This window comes from Nicotiana tabacum, chromosome 21 (assembly GCF_000715075.1).
Source record: "Nicotiana tabacum cultivar K326 chromosome 21, ASM71507v2, whole genome shotgun sequence".
NCBI classification, from domain to species: Eukaryota; Viridiplantae; Streptophyta; class Magnoliopsida; order Solanales; family Solanaceae; genus Nicotiana; species Nicotiana tabacum.
The window spans coordinates 81773244-81789840 of NC_134100.1; positions in this window are offsets into that span (position 1 = coordinate 81773244).

The following is a 16597-nucleotide window of genomic DNA, read 5'->3' on the forward strand; positions in this document are numbered from 1 at the left end:
GTTGCCACAGTTCGAGAGAGGGTTCGACGATTTATTGAGGGACTCCACCCCAGTATCAGGATTAGTATGGCCAGGGAGTTGGAGATGGATATTTCTTATCAGCAGGTTGTGAGTATCGCCAGGAGATTGGAGGGAATGCTTGCCCGGGATAGAGAGGAGAGGGAGGCCAAGAGGTCTCGAGAGACTGGTTCTTATTCTGGTGCTCGTGTCCCAGCAGCTCGCCATGGTAGGGGTTATGTGAGACGCCCCGTTCATTCAGCTCTTCCAGCCGCCAGTGGTGTTCCAGCTCCCTCTAGACCCCATGAGCCTTATTATGCACCGCTAGTATCTAGTATGCCTCCTGCACGGGGTATTGATAACGGTCAGTTCAGCAGACCTGGCCCGAGCCAGCCACAATAGCCACGCCCTCCCAGAGCTTGTTTTGAGTGTGGCGACACTTGCCATATGGTGAGAGATTGCCCCAGGATTAGGAGGGGTGTGCCTCCACAGACTTCTCATCCACAGTGTGCTCCACCGGGTCCTCAGGCTATGATTACAGCACCAGCTACCACAACACCTGCTCAGCCAGCTCGAGGTGGAGGTCGGGGAGGTACAGGTCGCCCTAGAGGGGGCAGGCCAGATACTATGCCCTTCCTGTTCGTACAGACGCAATTACTTCTGATTCTGTCATTACAGGTATTGTTCCAGTCTGTCATAGAGATGCGTCGGTATTATTTGACTCAGGCTCTACATATTCCTATGTGTCCTCTTATTTTTCCCCGTATTTGGGCATATCGTGGGATTCTTTGTGTTCCCCTATTTTTGTGTCTACTCATGTGGGAGATTCTCTTATTGTGGACCGCGTGTATCGATCATGTTTGATTGCTCTTAGTGATTTTGAGACCAGAGCCGACTTATTATTGCTCAGCATGGTAGATTTTGATGTTATATTGGGCATGGACTAGTTGTCGCCCCATTTTGCTATTCTTGATTGTCACGCTAAGACCGTGATGCTGGCTATGCCAGGTTTACCGTGGTTAGAGTGGAGAGGTACCTTAGAGTATACTCCCACCAAAGTTATTTCATTTCTTAAAACTCAACGAATGGTTGAGAAGGGGTGTGATGTGTATCTAGCTTATGTGAGAGACGTCAGTATTGATACCCCTATAGTGGAGTCAGTTCCAGTAGTGAGGGACTTTCCAGATGTGTTTCCAGCTGATCTTCCGGGCATGCCGCCTGACAGAGATATTGCTTTTGGCATTGATTTGTTGTCGGGCACTCAACCCATCTCTATTCATTCATATCGTATGGCTCCTTCTGATTTGAAGGAGTTGAAGGAAAAGTTACAGGAGTTGCTTGATAAGGGATTCATTCGGCCCAGTGTGTCACCTTGGGGTGCTCCTATCTTATTTGTGAAGAAGAAGGATGGTTTTATGAGGATGTGTATTGATTACCACCAGTTGAACAAAGTCATAGTGAAGAACATATATCCATTGCCTCGTATTGATAACTTATTTGATCAGTTACAGGGTGCCAGAGTGTTTTCCAAGATTGACTTACGTTCAGGATATCATCAGTTGAAGATTCGGGAACCAGATATCCCGAAGACTGCTTTCAGGAACAAATATGGTCACTATGAGTTTCTTGTGATGTCTTTTGGGCTGACCAATGCCCAAGCAGCTTTTATGCACTTGATGCACAGTGTGTTCCATCCCTATCTTGACTCATTCGTCATTATGTTTATTGGCGACATTTTGGTATACTCCCAGAGTCGGGAGGATCATGAGCAGCACCTGAGGATTGCACTTCAGACCTTGAGAGAAAAGAAGTTATATGCAAATTTTTCAAAGTGTGAGTTTTGGCTAGACTCAGTGGCATTCTTGGGTCATTTAGTATTGAGTGAGGGGATCCAGGTGGATCCGAAGATGATTGAAGCAGTGCAGAGTTGGCCTAGACCATCCTCAGTTATAGAGATCCGTAATTTTCTTAGTTTGGCGGGGTATTACCGTTGATTTGTATAGGGTTTCTCGTCTATTGCAGCACCTATGACCGGGCTGACCAAGAAGGGTGCTCCGTTCAGGTGGACAGAGGAATGTGAGAAGATCTTTCAGAAGCTCAAGACAGCTTTGACTACAGCCCCAATATTGGTATTACCTACAGGTTTAGGGTCTTATATTGTATATTGTGATATTGGTCTCGGCGCAGTGTTGATGCAGGACGGTGGGGTGATTGCCTACGCATCCAGACAGCTGAAGGTGCACGAAAAGAACTATCCTATCCATGACCTTGAGTTAGCAGCTATTGTTCATGCCTTGAAGATATGGCGACATTATTTGTACGGTGTTCCTTGTGAGATTTACACCGATCATCGGAGTTTGCAGCATCTGTTTAAGCAGAAAGATCTTAACTTACGTCAGCGGAGGTGGTTGGAGCTGCTTAAGGATTATGATATCACTATTTTGTACCACCCTGGGAAGGCCAATGTGGTGGCCGATGCTTTGAGTCACCGGGCAGAGAGTTTGGGGAGTTTAGCATATCTACCAGCAGCAGAAAGGCCATTGGCATTGGATGTTCAGACTTTAGCCAGCCAGTTTGTGAGATTGGATATTTATGAGTCGAGTCGAGTATTGGCTTGTGTGGTCTCTCGGTCTTCTCTTTATGATCGTATCAGGGAGCGTCAGTATGATGACCCCCATCTGCTTGTCCTTAAGGACACGGTCCAGCATGGTGATGCTAAGGAGGTCACTATTGGAGATGATAGTGCATTGAGGATGCAGGGCAGGCTATGTGTGCCCAATATAGATGGTTTGTGTGAGTTGATTCTCCAAGAGGCTCACAGTTCGCGGTACTCTATTCATCCGGGTGCCGCAAAGATGTATCAGGACTTGAAACAACATTACTGATGGAGGAGAATGAAGAAGAACATAGTATAGTATGTGGCTCGATGTCTGAATTGCCAGCAGGTAAAATATGAGCATCAGCGACCATGTGGATTGCTTCAGAAGTTAGAGATTCCGGAGTGGAAATGGGAGCGGATCACTATGGATTTCGTTGTTGGACTTCCCACGGACTCAGCGGAGGTATGATGCAGTTTGGGTGATTGTGGATAGGCTGACCAAGTCGGCTCATTTCATTCCTGTGATGACTACCTATTCTTCCGAGCAGCTAGCTCGAATCTACATCCGTGAGATTGTCAGGCTTCATGGCATACCAGTATCTATTATATCTGACCGGGGTGCGCAGTTTACATCACAGTTTTGGAGAGCTGTACAGCATGAGTTGGGTACTCAGGTTGAGTTGAGCACAACATTTCACCCTCAGACAGACGGGCAGTCCGAGTGCACTATTCAGATATTAAAGGATATGCTCCGTGTGTGTGTGATAGATTTTGGGGGTACTTGGGACCAGTTCTTGCCACTTGCGGAGTTTTCTTACAACAACAGTTATCTGTCCAGCATTCAGATGGCACCGTATGAGGCTCTGTACGGTAGGCGGTGTCGGTCCCCAGTGGGTTGGTTCGAACCCGGCGAGGCCCGATTATTGGGTACGGACTTGGTTCAGGATGCCTTGGAAAAAGTAAAGGTGATTCAGGATAGACTTTGCATAGCCCAGTCCAGACAGAAGAGTTATGCAGACCGGAAGGTTCGCGATGTGGCATTCATGGTTGGAGAGCGAGTCTTGCTTCGGGTTTCGCCTATGAAGGGCGTTATAAGGTTTGGAAAGAAGGGCAAGCTGAGCCCAAGGTTCATTGGTCCATTAGAGGTGTTGCGTCGAGTTGGGGAGGTTTCTTATGAGCTTGCCTTGCCTCCCAGTCTAGCAGAAGTTCATCCAGTATTCCATGTTTCTATGCTCCGGAAGTATCACGGCAATCCGTCCCATGTATTGGATTTCAGCTCAGTTCAATTGGATAAGGATCTATCTTATGTTAAGGAGCCAGTGGCTATTTTAGACAGGCAGGACAGAAAGCTGAGATCAAAGAACATTGCTTCCGTGAAGGTTCATTGGAGGGGACAGTCGGTTGAGGAGGCGACTTGGGAGACCGAGCAGGATATGCGCAGCCGTTAACCTCATTTTTTCACCACTTCAGGTATGTCTCTATGCTCGTTCGAGGACGAACAATTATTTTTAGAGGGGAGGATGTAACGACCCAGCCGGTCGTTTTGAGAGTTAGAGCCCCGAACCCCTATTAACTGCTTTCCCCATATCTATTTCTGCTATTGTGACTTGCCGGGATGATTGGTTTTGAGTTACTGAGTGTTTTGTGACACTTAGTCCCTAAATGAGAGCTTAAGTCTTAGAATTTGGACCGTAGTCAGAATTGTGTGAAGATGGTTCTGGAATGGAATTCTATCATTTCTGTTAGCTCCGTTGGGTGATTTTGGGCTTAGAGGCGTGTCCGGAATGTGTTTTGGGGGCCCGTAGCTCATTTAGGCTTGAAATGGCGAAAGTCGAAATTTTGGAGCTTTAGACCGGTAGTGGAAATTTTGATATCAGGATCGGAATCTAATTCCGAAAGTTGGAGTAGGTCCGTAGTGTTGAATATGACTTGTGTGCAGAATTTGGGGTCAATCGGACGTGGTTTGGTTGGTTTCGGCATCGGTTGTCGAATTTGGAAGTTTCAAGTTCTTTAAGTTTGAATCGGATGATGATTTGTGATTTTAGTATTGTTTGATATGGTTTGAGGATTCGACTAAGTTTGTATCGTATTTTAGGAATTGTTTGTATGTTTGGTTTAGGTCCCAGGGGTCTCGGATGTGCTTCGGATGCTCAACGGGTTATTTTTTGACTTAGAGAAGTGGCAGATTTCTGGTGTTTTATTGCAGAAAAATCCTTCATCGCGTTCGCGAGAGGTGCCTCGAAATCGCGTTCGTGATTTTGTTCCCGCGTCCGCGAAGGTGTGGGACCTTAAGCCTACGCGTTCGCGATATGGTCCTCACGTTCGCGTATAGGAACGGGGCAGAGGGAGCTTCGGGCATTAAGCCTACGCGTTCGCGAAGGGTCCGTCAGTGGAAGGTACGCGTTCACGAGAGTCCCCTCACGTTCGCGAAGGAGGAATTTTGGGCCAGTGAAAGATTGTTCATCGCGTTCGCGATCGTGATGTCGCGTTCGCGAAGAAGAACGCACCTGGGCAGAATTTAAGGTTCAAAAACGAGGGTTGAGTTCATAACACAAAAATTTGATTGAGAGCTCGGTAGAAGGCGAAATTTGGAGAGATTTTCGGAAGACGTTTTTGGGTAATGATTCCTAACTCCTTTATGGTTATATTCCACTAATCTATGGTTGATTTCATCATTTAATTTCGAATTTTGGGGTTGAAATTGGGAAATATTTGGAAGAACTTCTTCAACAAAGATTTCAAGTTTTGAAAGGGGATTTGTGGTCGGATTTGAGTAATTTTTATATGGTTAGACTCGCAAGTGAATGGATGTTCGTATTTTGTGACTTTTACCCAATTCCGAGAACTGGGCCCCACAGATAATTTTTGAGTTAATTTCGAAATTTTTGTTAAAGTGTTGATTTCATTAATTAGTTGAGTCTATTATGGTTGTATTTATGATATGTAATTGCTTTTGGCTAAATTTGGACAATTCGGAGACGAATATTCGTGGGAAAGGCATTGTAACCGATTGATTGAGCTTGGTTCGGGATAAGTAGCTTGACAAACTTTGTGTGGAGGAAATCCCCTTATGATTTGGAACTATTGTGATATATGAGCGTCGTATACGTGAGGTGACGAGTACGTACACGGGCTAGTTGTGGTAAAACCCGATTTTCTTACCATGCAGCAAAATGTTTTCCTGTTATTTTGAGTTATAACATTTTAATGAGTACTAATCTATTTTCATTCTTAATTGAGTTATTCCAATATGTGTAGCTATCATGTTTAGTCTAATACAACATGTCTACGTGTCTTAATTGTTTATGTGAATTATGTGCAGCATGCTTAGTGAATTTCCTGCTTCTTCCCTGACTGGTACTTAGTCTAAATTGTAAGAATTTTGTGATGTAGTTGTATTTCTATCATTCGCGCTGCATATTTACTTTGGGACTATGGAACGATATTCTGGGAGATCCCCATGTACTGCATATTTACTTTGGGACTACGGAATGGTATTCTGGGAGATCCCCCTGTACTGCATATTTACTTTGGGACTACAGAACGGTATTCTGGGAGATCCCCCTGTACTGCATATTTACTTTGGGACTACGGAACGGTATTTCAGGAGATCCCCCTGTACTACATATTTACTTTGGGACTACGAAACGGTATTTCGGGAGATCCTCCTGCACATTTATGTTTGGGACTACGAGACGGTATCTCAGGAGATCCCCTGTTGTAATTTCTGTGTACTGAGTTGTTACCTTCTATGATTTCATTGTTGTTAAATTTCAGCCTTTATTTTATTGCAGTATTACACTCTATATTATTTTTATTATATACTTTCCAGTAGGGCTCTGACCTGACCTCGTCACTACTCGACCGAGGTTAGGCTTGGCACTTACTGGATACCGATTGTGGTGTACTCATGCTACTCTCTGCACATGCTTTTCATGTGCAGATCTAGGTGCACCTTATCAGCCGCATTATCAGTGAGTCGGGACAGCTTTGGAGACTTCAAGCTATATCTTCCGCGTCCGCAGACCTCGGAGTCCCCTTCTACTCTTTCTCATGTCCATTATCTTCTGTATTTTCCTTGTTAGATTCTGATGTATAGAGACACTAGATGTTTCCTTCTGTAGTTTGTGATTCACGATGTTCAGGGTTTTGGAATTTGTTGTGTATTTTTGAATAGTTGCTTAAATTTATATTTTTATTTTACTATTCCGTAAAAATGTTAGCCTTACCTAGTTGTAGAGACTAGGTACCGTCACGACGTCACATAGAGAGGAAATTGGGTCATGACAGTTATGCTCGTTTGAAGTTAGGTCTTGTGCGAACTCACTTGAAACTTTACCCCATCGTATAATTTCCAACTTGACTTAGCTTTGGTGCTCTTCTTAGACCATAAACCATTCTTAATGCACCTCATACATATATTATCATTATCAATTGATATTATTCATATTATTAGTCTTGTTCATACCCGAATTAATATAATTAGCACCTGTCAATCTTCTTAATGGTCTTAAAACACTTCAAAATTTTTCGAGGTATCACAGAAGTAGATTTCTTGTACAAATAGTAGAATATGTGGATGGTTACATAGATTGATGTTTATATTTGACTCATTTCCCATAGATTGGTGTTTCATAGCCTGCTAAGCAACTGGGATGCAAAAATGCTTTCTTTTAAAAATAAAATATTTTAGATAGTTGAGGTATTTGACCAAGCGTTTAGGTGAAAAATAAGTGATTTTGAGTAGTAATAGAAGCTATTTTTTGAAACTTTAAAAAAAAGTAGTTTTTCGCAAAAACATAAGTTGTTTTTAATTCTCCTCTAGGTAAAAATAGTCTCAGTAAAAAGATTTATATACCAAAATAATTCTACTTCCTTTAGCCTAATATTTATACTATTAAGTAAATATTTTTATGTCCTTATTCATAATTTGACACTCAAGAATAAATTTTAAAAAGTTTGGCCAAACACAAAATTGCTGCTCAAAAGTACTTTTCAAATTGACCAATCAAACACAAACTGCTACTCTCAAATATACTTTTTAGAAAGAAAAAAAACGTTTTGAAATAAACAGGTTTTAGTAGTTAATAGAATGGATAAAAGTTACAAGGGATAAGATACAAGTTACAGCAAAGATAAGAAACATTATATGATTGTATACGGTCGAAACCGGGTTCGTATATTGTATGACTAGTCGAGACCGAAACGTGACAGGTCGGGGCTTGACCCCGGATTATATCGAACCCAGGCGCAAAGTTGAATCGTTGAGCTCATGACTCCGGAACCAAACAAGATCAAGGGAACTTTGTCGAGCAAAATAACGGAAGGCTGAAATATCCGCGATCAGTTGGAGATTACGGCAAAAATCTCGGCACGTGTCAGGGAGAGGCCGATTAATTAGTAAATCATGAAATTTTTACCTTTTATAGAATTATATCAAGATTAGGGCTCCCCTACTATAACAAAGGGAGGTCTAATCATTTGTAACAGGCATCAACGAAGCCATATATTGATCATTTCTACTTCTTGTTATCTTGTTAACTTATTCTGTTGTTGATTGAAGCATTTCCAAACTCGAGGGTGACCAATCTTCAAGGCTAAGACTGTTCAATTTCTGTGGTTTGCATTTATTTTCTCGTGATTAATTTCAGTATTGATCTATTTTCTCAACTTGTATCAAGTTATATCACGTATCTTTAAAATCGCGTATAAATTTAATTGTTATCCGATTTTAGGATAAATAGTTTGGCGCCCACCGTGGGGCTGAGGATAATAGTGATTATTAGATACAAATATCTATGACACATATTGCTTTACACTTTCTCTTTGAAGTGTCTTTGATTCCAAGATAAAATACAAAATGTCAAATTCCCAATCAGCACCTCTGCGCGTTGACAATGAGTCTAATCACCAAGATGAAAATAATAACATAACACTCGGTAACGAGATACCACCTGCTGATCCCGCTGGAATTCCGATCGTAGATCTGATTGATGCTAATTTACATGTGGCTATCAATGAAAACTTGCCTACTGACCCCGAAAATAGCATTTATGGTAGAGCCCGATCGGCAACTCGAAACACACAAAACGTTGAAGGGGACGGGATCAGTCTGCGAGTGATCTTCGAAATGTTGCAGGCACAATAGGTGGCAATAGCACAGTTATAAAACCAAAATCGTGCACCAAGCGGGGTTGAGCCCGATCCTCTCCGGGAAGTCACCCGCGGGGATCAACCAGTCAGGCTAACCCCAAGATTATAAAGAAGCTCGAGGAATTGATGAAGCAGATAGAATCAGGGGAGAAAATGATCGAGGCCAACGATAAAAAGGTGGAGACTTACAATTCCAGGGTTGATCAAATACTAGGAGCACCACCGATATTGAAAGGCCTGGATTCCAAGAAGTTCGTACAAAAACCCTTTCCCCCGAGCGCGGCTCCAAAACCAATTCCCAAGAAGTTTTGCATGCTCGAGATTCCTAAGTATAATGGAACGACCGATCCGAACGAACATGCCACCTCTTACATGTGTGTCATCAAAGGGAATGATCTAGAGGATGATGAAATCGAATCCGTCTTATTAAAGAAATTCGGAGAGACCCTATCAAAGGGAGCCATGATATGGTATCACGATTTACCACCTAATTCTATTAACTCTTTTGCTATGCTTTCAGATTCTTTCGTAAAGGCGCACGCCAGAGCCATCAAGGTCGCAACCAGGAAGTCGTACCTTTTCAAGGTAAGGCAGAAGGACAATGAAATGCTCAGAGAATTCGTATCTCGATTTCAAATGGAACGGATGGACCTACCATCGGTCGCTGATGATTGGTCCGTTCAAGACTTTACCTAAGGGCTCAACGTTCGAAGCTCGGTGGCTTCACAGCAGTTAAAATAGAATCTTATAGGGTACCCAGTTGTTACTTGGGCCGATGTGCATAATCGATACCAATCAAAAATCAGGGTCGAAGACGATCAACTTGGGGCTCCTTCCGGGTCCGTTTATCACATCAGGCTCGTCGACAGAATCAAGAGAGATATTGGCCGGTAACCAAGGTCGAATAGAGATCGATATCATCCATATAACGGGGATCGGAGAGGCAAAGGGTCCGGGAGAAATTCCATAAAAAATGAAATGAGAAATGATCGAGGTCAGAACAGTAGGGGACTTATGACCAAAAACGGCTTCGACAGGCCTATCGGGCCCAAAGACGCACCGAGGCTATTGGAATACTACTTTAATGTCGATGTTGATATTATTGTATCAGTTATCGGACAAATCAAAGATACCAAATGTCCTTGACCTCTACAAACTGATTCAACAATGAGCACCTCCGAGAATTCTTGAGCGATCAAGCCAAGAATCACTTCAGGAATAGGGATTCAAACAAACAGGCAGAGCAAGAAAAACCTCAGCACGTCATCAACATGATCATCGGCGGGGTTGATATCCCACAAAGGCCGATGTTGAAATGCACCAAGGTATCCATCACTAGGGAAAAACAAACTCGAGACTATGTGCTGGAAGGAACTCTATCTTTCAACGACGAGGACGCAGAAGGGATCGTACAACCCCATAATGATGCACTGGTAATATCTGTACTCGAGAATAAAATTCGGGTTAAACGTGTGTTAATTTATCCAGGTAGCTCAGCCAACATTATTCGATCAAGAGTCGTGGAGCAGCTCAGTCTACAAGACCAAGTCGTACCCGCAGTCCGAGTCCTGAATGGATTCAACATGGCATGCGAAACCACAAAAAGGGAGATAACATTACCAATGAATGCCACCGAAACCATACAGAAAGCCAAGTTTTATGTGATCGAGGGTAACATGAGATACAACGCCCTGTTCGAGAGGCCATGGATCCACAACATGAGGGAAGTACCTTCGACCCTTCATCAGGTGTTAAAATTCCCTATGCCAAAAGGGATTAAGACGATATACGGGGAATAACCGGCCACAAAGGACATGTTTGCAGTTGATAAAATAATTCTGATATCAACAATTGCAGCATCAAAGGATCCAAGGTCGGAAGTAAAACAAGGGAACAAATAGCAATCACCGGTGCCAGCCTCGACCCAACCAGATAAGCAGGGGACTGACGAAGACGATGATTACGGGGTTCCTCGATCCTTTATAGTCCCCGATGACTCCAACGCTACCAAATCAATGGTCGAAGAGTTGGAGCAGGTCATACTGATCGAACATCTGCCCGATCAGAAGGTATACTTGGGCACGGGGTTACCTCCCGAGCTCAGGAAAATACTCATTCAATTTCTTATAGCTAACATGGATTGTTTTGCTTGGTCCTATCTCGATATGACAGGGATCCCACCGAAGATCACCACTCACAAACTGAGCCTGAACCCAAAATTCCATCCGGTCAAGCAGAAAAGGAGACCTCGGTCCGAGGTCAAACATGTTTTCATCAAGGACGAGGTAACTAAAATCCTTAAAATAGGGTCCATCCGGGAAGTCAAATACTCGGAATGGTTAGCGAACATAGTAGTAGTACCTAAAAAAGGGAACAAACTGAGAATGTGTGTGGAATATAAAGATTTAAATAAGGCATGCCCCAAAGACTTTTTCCCTTTGACTAACATCGATCGTATGATCGATGCCACGGCCGGCCACGAGATCCTCAGTTTTCTCGATACCTACTCCGGGTACAACCAAATACGAATGAACCTGGATGATCAATAAAAGACCTCTTTCATCACTAAGTATGGCATATACTGCTATAACGTGATGTCATTTGGGTTAACAAATGTCAGTGCCACTTACCAACGCCTAGTAAACTGGATGTTCGAAGAACAAATATGTAAATCCATGGAAGTTTACATTGACGATATGTTAGTTAAGTCCCTGCGAACAGAGGACCATTTAAAGCATTTGCAGGAAACCTTCAGCATATTGAAGAAATTCAACATGAAACTGAATCTAGAAAAGTGTGCGTTCGGAGTCGGATCAGGTAAATTTCTCGTGTTCATGGTATCCAACCGAGGAATCGAGATCAACCCCGACAAGATCAAAGCTATCGAAGATATCATGGTAGTGGACAACGTGAAGGCCGTGCAAAGGCTAACCGGGCGTATTGCCCCCCTGGGACAATTCATCTAAAGGTCCTCCGATAAGAGCCACCGATTTTTCTCGTTACTAAAGAAAAAAACAACTTCACATGGACTCCCTCCTAGTGGTAAACCAAGTCAATGGAACATTCAAAGTCAGAGAAGAACGAATGCGAAGGTACCTAGATAAGTTGCTTGTAACATTACATCGGTTCAAAGAATGGACTTTGCAGCATGTACCTCGAGATCAAAATAGCTAGGCCGATGCCCTTGAAAATTTAGGGTCATCGGTCGAAGACGACGAGCTCAACTGGGGGGCAGTCGTACAACTCATGAGATCGGTAGTAGAAGAAGATCACGCTGAAATAAACTCAACAAGCCTAACTTGGGATTGGAGAAATAAATACGTAGAGTATTTAAAGATCGGGAAAATGACCTCAGATCCAAAAGAATCGAGATCCCTGGGCACGAAAGCAGCCCGCTTCAGCTTATCCAAGGACGGAACCTTGTTCAGAAGAATGTTCGATGGCCCGCTACAATATGTCTGGGACCGGGAGATACCAAGTACATTCTGAGGGAATTCCACGAGGGCACCTGCGAAAATCATTCAGGCATTGAGTCATTGGTTCAAAAGGTAATCAGAGCTAGCTATTACTGGATCGGCATGGAAAAAGATGTGAAGGATTTCATACGAAGATATGACAAATGCCGACGACATGCTCTGATGATACACTAACCTGGGGAACTGCTACATTCGGTTTTATCGCCATGGCCATTCATGAAGTGGGGAATGGACATCGTCGGCCCCCTTCCATGGGCACCGGGTAAGGCTCAATTTATCTTGTTTATGATTGACTATTTTTCTAAGTGGGTTGAAGCGCAGGCGTACGAGAAGGTTAGGGAGAAGGAAGTCATCGAATTTATTTGGGACCACATCATAGGTCGGTTCAGAATGCCATCCAAAATTATATATGATAACGGAAAATAATTTATCGGCAGCAAAGTGACCAAGTTTCTCGAAGACCACAAGATCAAAAGAATCTTATCGACACCTTATCACCCTAGTGGGAACGGACCAGCCGAATCGACCAACAAGACCATACTCCAAAACCTTAAGAAAGGTTAACCGATTCCAAAGGAAAGTGGAAGGATATCCTGTCCGAAGTCCTTTGGGCATATCGTACGACCTCGAAGTCCAGCACCGGGGCCACTCCGTTCTCATTGGTTTACTGTCACGACCCAAAATTCACCTAGTCGTGATAGCACCTAACCCAACCTGTCAGGTAATCCAATTAACAACTATCCAATTCCATTAATATATAACTGACTCTAATACACTCCCCAAGGACTGGTAGTACAAATCATGAGTTTCTAAGATTAGAATTTACAAAACTGGTATGAAATAAATACTTCATCTGTTCAAAATATACATAAATAGATTCTTATAAATCTAAGGCTACCATGAACAAGAGGCAGCTACAACCGGAACGCAGGTACGTCTTCAATTACAGCTCCCATCGAGTACAGCAAGATCAACATCCAATATCTGTACGCAAGGTGCAGAAGTATAGTATGAGTATAACCGACCTCATGTACTCAATAAGTAACAAACCTAACCTTAGTTTGAAAGTAGTGACAAGCTTGTACCAAGGTCAGAGTCCAACTCCCATAAGCAACAACAATTCATAACAACATAAAGCAAGTAATAAAAGAAGTAACCCAGAGATAAAATGCTCAACTGAATCATGATTTCTGAAAATAGTTTTGCCTTTCAAGTACATCAGTGAAAAACAAAACAAATCGTTTACCGAAGTTGTCAAAAACATGAGTAAGTTTGAAAACAGTAATTTTTCCAAAAAAAAATCCTTTCCACAATAAATAAGATGTTTCCTTTTTCTTTCGAGATAGCCAGTGAAAAATGCATCATTATGCCCATAGGCTAGTATGTGGGAGAAGTCATGAATGACATGATACCGTACAACTTGAGAAAAATACATCTCTATGCCTGTATGTCAAATGTGCATGTCAATGCAATGCAACTCAATGATAAAACCATATGCATCCTCTCAGAGTATCATTTCACTCAGTCCTCCCAGTCACTCAATCCTCCCAATCGCTCAGCACTCGACACTCGACACTCGTCACTCACACGCAGTAGGTACCAGCGCTCACTGGGAGTGTGTACAGACTCCAGAGGGGCTCCTTCAGCCCAAGCGCTATAAACCACACGGATAACTCACGTGCTATAGTATAAATATCTGGATCTGCACGGACAACTCACATGTTGCACGGACAACTCACGTGCTATAGTATCAATATCTGGATCCACGGATAACTCACATACTATAGTATCAATATCTGGATCCGCACGCACAACTCACGTTCTATAATAAGCCAATCTGACGTGCTGCGGCGTGCAACCCGATCCCATAATAATAAAGTATATAAAGCCAATATAGCATGCTGCGACATGCATCCTGATCTCATAATTATCCTCACAATCAGGCCCTCGGCTTCACTCAGTCATCAATCTCTCTAGTCTCTCGGGCTCACAATGTCATGAAACTAGCCCAAAATGATGATATGATGAATCAATAAATAGCAACAGAGACTGAGAGATGATTTTAAATGAATGAACATGACTGAGTATGAAATTTCCATTTAAATAAATAATTCAACAACAACATGACCTCTGTGGGTCGTAATAATACTGGCACATAGCCTCAGCATAATTTTTAATATGATTCTCAGCTCAATTTTTTTAACACATAAACCTACATAGAAAATACCAAGATTATTTGACTACAAAATTTCACGAAACCAATTACGTCACAATTTCTATAGTGCACGCCCATACGCCCGTCACCTAGCATGTGCGTCACCTCCAAACAATTCACATAATATGTATATTCAGGGTTCATACCCTCAGCTCCAAGATTATAAGAGTTACTTACCTCGAACAAGACGAATCCAAAGTCGAGCAAGCTAAACAATGCTCCAGAAATTCCATTCTGCGCGTATCATCTTCTGAATGGCTTGAATCTAGCCACAATTAATTTGATTCAGTCCACACAATTATAGGAATTAATTCTATATCAAAAGACTAATATTTTCCCATAAAATCCGAAATTACACTTCAAAAATTGTATGTGGGGCCCATATCTCGGAATATGATGAAATTCACAAAATCCGACAACCTATTCAATTACGAGTCCAACCATACTAGTTTCACTCAAATCCGACTTCGAATCGACATTCAAATCCCAAAAATTTATTTTATGAAATTTCTACAATTTTTCCCAAATTTCCATCTCAAACTACTAATTGAATGATGAAAACAATGATATATTCATGTATGTTAACCAAATCCGAGTTAAAATCACCTACCCCGATGAATTTCTTGAAAATTCCACGAAAAATCACCACAAACCGAGCTCCAAAAGTCCAAATATGAAATAATACTCTAACCCTCATTTATAAAGTATAAAAATCTGATCCCTCATTGTACTGACCGCACATTTTCTTGTGCGGTCGCACTCCAAATTGTGCGACCGCACTTCAACACTCTACACTATCAGGCTTCAGTAAAATAACCATAACTCTTTGTACAAATATCCAAATGATTAGAGCTATACCTTTCTGGAAACTAGATTCAAAGGGCTACAACTTTCGTTTTTGAATCATCTCCAAATTCATTGTGGATTAAATGATATAAGCCTTCGAAATCAGACCATCGAACCTGCAGAACCCCTGAAGTGCGGCCGTACACAAAATTGTGCGGTCCGCACTTTTCCTCTGGAGTGCGGCCGCACACAAAATTGTGCGGTCAGCACTTGTCCTCTGTGGTCCGCACTTTTCCTCTGAAGTGCGTCCGCACTCAAAATTGTGCGGTCCGCACTTTTTCAAAAGTTCGAGAACAACATTTGAGTGCCGAAATGCCCGAACATCGCTCAGAACTCACCCTGAAACCCACCGAGCCACTGGGGATCCCGTTAAAATATACCAACAAGTTCCATAATATAACATGGACCTACTCGAGGCCTCAAATCACATCAAACAACATCAAAACGATAAATCGTACTACAAATCAAAATCTATGAACTTTGAACTTCCAAATTCTATATCTTGTGCCGAAACACATCAAATCAATCCAGAATGACTTTAAATTTTGCACACAAGTCATAAATGACATAATAGAGCTATGAAAATTTTCAGAACTGTATTCCGACCCCGATACCAAAAAGTCAACTCCCCAGTCAAACTTCCCGAAAAATTTAATTTTCGCCATTTCAAGTCAAATTCCACTACGGACTTTCAAATAATTTTTCGGACACACTCCTAAGTCCAAAATCACCGTACGTAGCTATTGGAGTCATCAAAACTCCATTCCGGGATCGTTTATACATAAGTCGATATCCGGTCACTATTTTAACTTAAGCTTTAAACCTTAGAACTATATGTTCCAATTCATTCCAAAACTTCACCGGACCCGAATCAATTAACCCGATAAGTCATAAAATAACTGTAAAGCATAAATTGAGCAGTAATGGGGAAACGAGGTTGTAATACTCAAAACGACCGGTTGGGTCGTTACATTTACGGTGCCAAAGCTCTAATACCGGTCGAAGTCAGGGAGCCAAGTATCAGATTCTGATATGCAATAAAGGAATCAAATGACGAGGCCATGAATACGAGCTTGGACCTATTGGATGAAAGGCGTGAAGCCGCCCTTGTTCTATTGGCCGCCCAAAACCAACGGATCGACATGTATTACAATTGAAGAGCCAACCTTCGATACTTCAATGCAAGGGATTTAGTACTAAGAAAGTTCACACTAAACACCCGAAATCCAAACAAAGGGAAGTTGGGTCCGAACTGGGAAGGACCGTACCAAATTCTCGAGGTCACCGGGAAAGGATCCTATAAGATCGGAA